Source organism: Rhinoderma darwinii, chromosome 3 (genome assembly GCF_050947455.1).
Source record: "Rhinoderma darwinii isolate aRhiDar2 chromosome 3, aRhiDar2.hap1, whole genome shotgun sequence".
NCBI lineage: Eukaryota > Metazoa > Chordata > Amphibia > Anura > Rhinodermatidae > Rhinoderma > Rhinoderma darwinii.
Genome location: NC_134689.1, coordinates 405741055 through 405748236, shown reverse-complemented (window position 1 = coordinate 405748236; position 7182 = coordinate 405741055). Strand labels below are relative to the sequence as shown.

The 7182-nt window shown below is 36.8% G+C and overlaps 1 pseudogene; it reads right to left on the bottom strand.

The window, feature by feature from the left end:
• Positions 1–268: 268 nt before the first annotated feature.
• LOC142750242 (AP-1 complex subunit sigma-1A-like) overlaps positions 269–7182 on the bottom strand; it is a 17295-nt pseudogene continuing 10381 nt past the window's right edge.

Below are 7182 nucleotides of genomic sequence, written 5' to 3'. Positions count from 1 at the left end.
ACATTGTCCAGTGACATCATAAGAAAATGGCAGCTCCCGCCTCTGGATCGGTGATGTCATACCCGCTATGGTTTTCTACCACCATAGAGTCCACCTACAGTAGGTGAAAGGTTAATCGTAGACGTGGCAAGTCAATGTCCAATCAGACTGATAACGAGAAAAGCTAACATCGCCGTCATTGGTGCCAAACCGGATCCGTCAACAGAAATCTTCTTGAATCGCTCATCACAGGGGAGGCAAGGCACAAACCAGTCCAATCACTCCTGGCAACCAATCAAAAGTCTTTAATTTTGCAGTTTGAAGTTACAGGTAGTGGATCATGGGTTAACGCTAGTGCAGATATGACTGTCGTGCAATCAGATCAGTCAATTGCGCATTATTATAGTACAGATAATGAATAATAACTAGAAAGAGGCCCCAAGTGCTACCAAAATCATCAACCTCCACTACGTCGATCTATGAAATGTAACATCCAACATCCTGTTTGAACGTTCCCAAGAAATTAAGAGGATTCTACCTGGAAACCATCAACAAGTAGTTGTTCAAAGTTCTGCTGTTTTGACTTTCTATCTAGTACTTGACATAAAACAAAAATGTTTATATTATTTAAACTTTATCTTGTGCACTTTAGAAAAAAAAATATATACATTTCTCCCTGGAAACCATCAACAAATTGCTGTTACCAGATCTGTTCTCTTTATCCATCATAGATTTTACAGATTTGAGGGATGGAAATGCATGTGGATTTACACAGTGGATACTGTGTGGATGCCATAATTTTCCTTAGACTATTGCAGACCTGGCTTGCTGACTGTTTCCAGATATATATTTTTTTATGTCAAATCTGCTAAAAGATAATAAAAATATAACACATCTGTTAGCCAAAGAGCAACTGTAGACCAAAAGTGAAGCTTCACTAGCTATGCATAGCCACCTTAATGTCTTAGCACCACCCCCTTCATGTTAGACACCCAGCAAACCTGTGCCAGTCTTGGTAAATCTAAAAGAAACCGGAGCGGAGGTAATTTAGCAGCACTCATGTTTTATTCCAGAAGTTTGTGCGGTTGCGGTGAGAAGGGGAGGGGTGTTGAGCATGTCCTTGTAACGGACGCCGATAGGGAAAAATTATACCACGGTCGTCCAGACTTTTTCAGACCCCCCCCCCCCCCAGGAGGTCAGCAAGGAAACAGGAAGAAAAGTGCCCATCACCAAAGCATGGCATGAAGCAGCCAACCGGATGTGTACAAAAAATTATTTCATTATTTGTCTCTATAGTATTAGGTGTAAAACACGTGTTTCGGAGGGTGGGGGAGGGAGGAGCTGATTGAGAGTGCAATTGGTCCCTTTCTTTCATCTTTGCTTGGAAACAGAGAGAAGACAAGCAGCTACGCCAACGCACCTACGGACAATGACGCTTCCCAGCCGGCAGTGGTCAGTGTGCGCGCCGGTCATGTACACCATGGAGTTCTTGCAGTGATTGTAAAAGAGGAAGATGGGGGGGGGGGGGGATGGTGTTGGTGTATTTTGCGGAAGGGGAATGTAAAAACGCGTTTTGGTCGAAAACAATAGGGGGGTCCTGTGTATCAAGCCAGTCCCATCTCTTCTAGAACGCTGCGCGGTGACTCATCCTCCTGCAGAGAGAGAGAGAGAACATGGAGGTCAAACGAGAGAGGCGGTGGGGGGGGGGGGGGGCGAGACAGAAACACAATGTAGCAATGCTCCCCACCTACAACTCCCAGTATACAGGTTCACACCTGCACAACGTTATCTACAGTGTTCCCAGTACTCATCAGTACTACTGGCTGACACGGTTTCCTCTGCATTATAGGAGCAATGATATTAGGGATACGTGACAGCAAGCTTGCTGACTGTTTACAATAACAACCAGCAGAATAGTGAGTGCAGCTCTGGAGTATAATACAGGATGTAACTCAGGATCAGTACAGGATAAGTAATGTAATGTATGTAGACAGTGACTCCACCAGCAGAATAGTGAGTGCAGCTCTGGAATATAATACAGGATGTAACTCAGGATCAGTACAGGATAAGTAATGTAATGTATGTGCACAGTGACTCCACCAGCAGAATAGTGAGTGCAGCTCTGGAGTATAATACAGGATGTAACTCAGGATCAGTACAGGATAAGTAATGTAATGTATGTACACAGTGACTCCACCAGCAGAATAGTGAGTGCAGCTCTGGAGTATAATACAGGATAGGTAATGACATATACGTACACAGTGACTCTACAGTTTATGTAAATATGGGATAATGTACTGTAAGTGATAAGAATATTATAAGTCACCAGAGAGTTCTGTGATGATATAACCGCTTGAATTCGTATAGGTGACAGAACTCCTTGTACCGTCCAATATTCTTTAAACTTTATGGCAGAGGGTGCATTATTCCTATGAGGTTCTACAAGTGTATTGAGGTTCTGCAGCAGCAGAGGGGCGTATTATAAGCTTCTGCAGCATCATAATATAAGGAACCTTTGGCTGCATGGGGATGTGCAAGTGAATTGCTGTTATTAGGCTCTTCGTACCACAGGAGATCAATAATACAGGGGTGAGAGCCCTACACGTTTTCTCGTCAAATAGCTAGAGATGAGCATTTACCTTCCTCCCGACCTGATATCACCTCATAATCATTAATAACCCCTGGTTGTAACATTTATCATCGACAGCAATGCGCTGGGCTCATAAATCACCATCATCATCACTATTTCCACCATTTCCTATGTAGCATCCCCCTCCCGAACCTTCTGCTGGATCATTAATGATCTCCCATTCATCATCTCATTCAAGCCGCGTCTCATGCAGTGAATGGCGCACACACCTGATCCGCTGCTCGTACCCACTACCTCAGAATGCCCCCCCCTCCTTACATTTTACTTAATCCCCCACTTGCTCCTCCGCTCGTAATCTCCCCACCACACACTCTTTATCTCCCTCCCTCTCTATCTCCAGCGTGGAAATTTCTTGCTATGAAAGTGAGTGGGTGGGAGTCAGTGAGCTGTGACAGGACAAGAGATGGGTGATTCATCCACTGCAGAGAAAGGAGGGGGGAGCGAGCGCAAGGGAGACACAAAGGAAACTAAAGAGCGAACGAGACAGTACGAGACGCGGAGACAGCGGGGACGGAGACTCACCTCCTGCAGCATGTCCGACTGCTCGATCGCTTTCAGGACGCTCTTCTTGGATGTGTCTTGGATTTCACCCCCATCAGGAACTCGTCAAGGATAAAATAGGCCTTCTCAAAGTTAAATATGATGTCCAGCTCACACACCTGTAGAGAAAAAGAGAGAGAGAGCTGGAGGGTGGACCACCTCTAATCTCACCACAGGACACATGGGCTGGGGTAATGGGAGAATCAAGGCTACAGCCACCTTTTTTTTGCTCCATTGGGTCTACAATAAACAATGACGCAACTTAGCTATTAGGAACGATGAAAAACTCACCAACCGTAGTGTGTATACAGCTCCTATGCACTTCACTCTGCACCCTCTTCTGCTTCCATAGGTGTGTAAGAAGAGTAGACATATGGAGGGGAGTAACATCACTGCACATAGTTGTTTAGTAGCCTTTAATAGGTTTTAATTTTATAGTTATACTCTTGTATATAGGAGCAGTATTATAGTAGTTATACTCTTGTATATAGGGGCAGTATTATAGTAGTTATATTCTTGTACATAGGAGGCAGTATTATAGTAGTTATATTCTTGTATATAGGAGCAGTATTATAGTAGTTATATTCTTGTATATAGGGGGCAGTATTATAGTAGTTATATTCTTGTATATAGGAGCAGTATTATAGTAGTTATATTCTTGTATATAGGGGGCAGTATTATAGTGGTTATATTCTTGTATATAGTAGGCAGTATTATAGTAGTTATATTCTTGTATATAGGAGCAGTATTATAGTAGTTATATTCTTGTATACAGGGGCAGTATTATAGTAGTTATATTCTTGTATATAGGGGACAGTATTATAGTAGTTATATTCTTGTATATAGGAGCAGTATTATAGTAGTTATATTCTTGTGTTATAGGGGGCAGTATTATAGTAGTTATATTCTTGTATATAGGGGGCAGTATTATAGTAGATATATTCTTGTATATAGGAGTAGTATTATAGTAGTTATATTCTTGTATATAGGAGCAGTATTATAGTAGTTATATTATTGTATATAGGAGGCAGTATTATAGTAGTTATATTCTTGTATATAGGAGCAGTATTATAGTAGTTATATTCTTGTATATAGGGGGCAGTATTATAGTAGTTATATTCTTGTATATAGGGGGCAGTACTATAGTAGTTATATTCTTGTACATAGGGGGCAGTATTATAGTAGTTATACTCTTGTATATAGGGGGCAGTATTATAGTGGTTATATTCTTGTATATAGGAGCAGTATTATAGTAGTTATATTCTTGTACATAGGAGGCAGTATTATAGTAGTTATATTCTTGTATATAGGAGCAGTACTATAGTAGTTATATTCTTGTATATAGGGGTAGTATTATAGTAGTTATATTCTTGTATATAGGGGGCAGTATTATAGTAGTTATATTCTTGTATATAGGAGCAGTATTATAGTAGTTATATTCTTGTATATAGGGGCAGTATTATAGTAGTTATAATCTTGTATATAGGGGCAGTATTATAGTAGTTATATTCTTGTACATATGGGGAAGTATTATAGTAGTTATATTCTTGTATATAGGGGGCAGTATTATAGTAGTTATATTCTTGTATATAGGAGCAGTATTATAGTAGTTATATTCTTGTATATAGGGGCAGTATTATAGTAGTTATATTCTTGTACATAGGAGCAGTATTATAGTAGTTATATTCTTGTATATAGGGGCAGTATTATAGTAGTTATATTCTTATATATAGTGGGCAGTATTATAGTAGTTATATTCTTGTACATAGGATTAGTATTATAGTAGTTATATTCTTGTATATAGGGGGCAGTATTATAGTAGTTATATTCTTATATATAGTGGGCAGTATTATAGTAGTTATATTCTTGTACATAGGATTAGTATTATAGTAGTTATATTCTTGTATATAGGAGCAGTATTATAGTAGTTATATTCTTGTATATAGGGGCAGTATTATAGTAGTTATATTCTTGTATATAGGGGCAGTATTATAGTAGTTATATGCTTGTATATAGGGGGCAGTATTATAGTAGTTATATTCTTGTATATAGGATCAGTATTATAGTAGTTATACTCTTGTATATAGGGGACAGTATTATAGTAGTTATATTCTTGTACATAGGAGCAGTATTATAGTAGTTATATTCTTGTACATAGGGACAGTATTATAGTAGTTATATTCTTGTATATAGGGGCAGTATTATAGTAGTTATATTCTTGTATATAGGGGGTAGTATTATAGTAGTTATATTCTTGTATATAGGGTGTAGTATTATAGTAGTTATATTCTTGTACATAGGGGGCAGAATTATAGTAGTTATATTCTTGTATATAGGGGGCAGTATTATAGTAGTTATATGCTTGTATATAGGAGGCAGTATTATAGTAGTTATATGCTTGTATATAGGGGCAGTATTATAGTAGTTCTATGCTTGTATATAGGGGGCAGTATTATAGTAGTTATATGCTTGTACATAGGAGGCAGTATTATAGTAGTTATATTCTTGTACATAGGGGCAGTATTATAGTAGTTATATTCTTGTATACAGGGCAGTATTATAGTAGTTATATTCCTGTATATAGGGGGCAGTATTATAGTAGTTATATTCTTGTATATAGGGGCAGTATTATAGTAGTTATATGCTTGTATATAGGGAGCAGTATTATAGTAGTTATATGCTTGTATATAGGGGGCAGTATTATAGTAGTTATATTCTTGTATATAGGGGGCAGTATTATAGTAGTTATATGCTTGTATATAGGGGGCAGTATTATAGTAGTTATATTCTTGTATATAGGGGCAGTATTATAGTAGTTATATTATTGTATATAGGGGCAGTATTATAGTAGTTATATTCTTGTATATAGGGGCAGTATTATAGTAGTTATATTTTTGTATATGGGGCAATACTATAGTAGTTATATTCTTGTATATAGGGGGGCAGTATTATAGTAATTATATTATTGTATATAGGGGCAGTATTATAGTAGTTATATTCTTGTGCATAGGGGCAGTATTATAGTAGTTATATTCTTGTATATAGGAGCAGTATTATAGTAGTTCTATTCTTGTATATAGGAGCAGTATTATACATAGGGGGCAGTATTATAGTAGTTCTATTCTTGTATATAGGAGGCAGTATTATAGTAGTTATATTCTTGTATATAGGAGCAGTATTATAGTAGTTATATTCTTGTATATAGGAGCAGTATTATAGTAGTTATATTCTTGTATATAGGGGGGCAGTATTATAGTAGTTATATTCTTGTATATAGGAGCAGTATTGTAGTAGTTATATTATAGTATATAGGAGGCAGTATTATAGTAGTTATATTCTTGTACATAGGAGCAGTATTATAGTAGTTATATTCTTGTATATAGGAGGGCAGTATTATAGTAGTTATATTCTTGTATATAGGGGCAGTATTATAGTAGTTATATTCTTGTATATAGGAGGCAGTATTATAGTAGTTATATTCTTGTACATAGGAGCAGTATTATAGTAGTTATATTCTTGTATATAGGAGGGCAGTATTATAGTAGTTATATTCTTGGATATAGGGGGCAGTATTATAGTAGTTATATTCTTGTATATAGGAGCAGTATTATAGTAGTTATATTCTTGTATATAGGGGCAGTATTATAGTAGTTATATTCTTGTATATAGGGGGTAGTATTATAGTAGTTATATTCTTGTATATAGGGAGTAGTATTATAGTAGTTATATTCTTGTATATAGGATCAGTATTATAGTAGTTATACTCTTGTATATAGGGGACAGTATTATAGTAGTTATATTCTTGTACATAGGAGCAGTATTATAGTAGTTATATTCTTGTACATAGGGACAGTATTATAGTAGTTATATTCTTGTATATAGGGGCAGTATTATAGTAGTTATATTCTTGTATATAGGGAGTAGTATTATAGTAGTTATATTCTTGTACATAGGGGGCAGGATTATAGTAGTTATATTCTTGTATATAGGGGCAGTATTATAGTAGTTATATG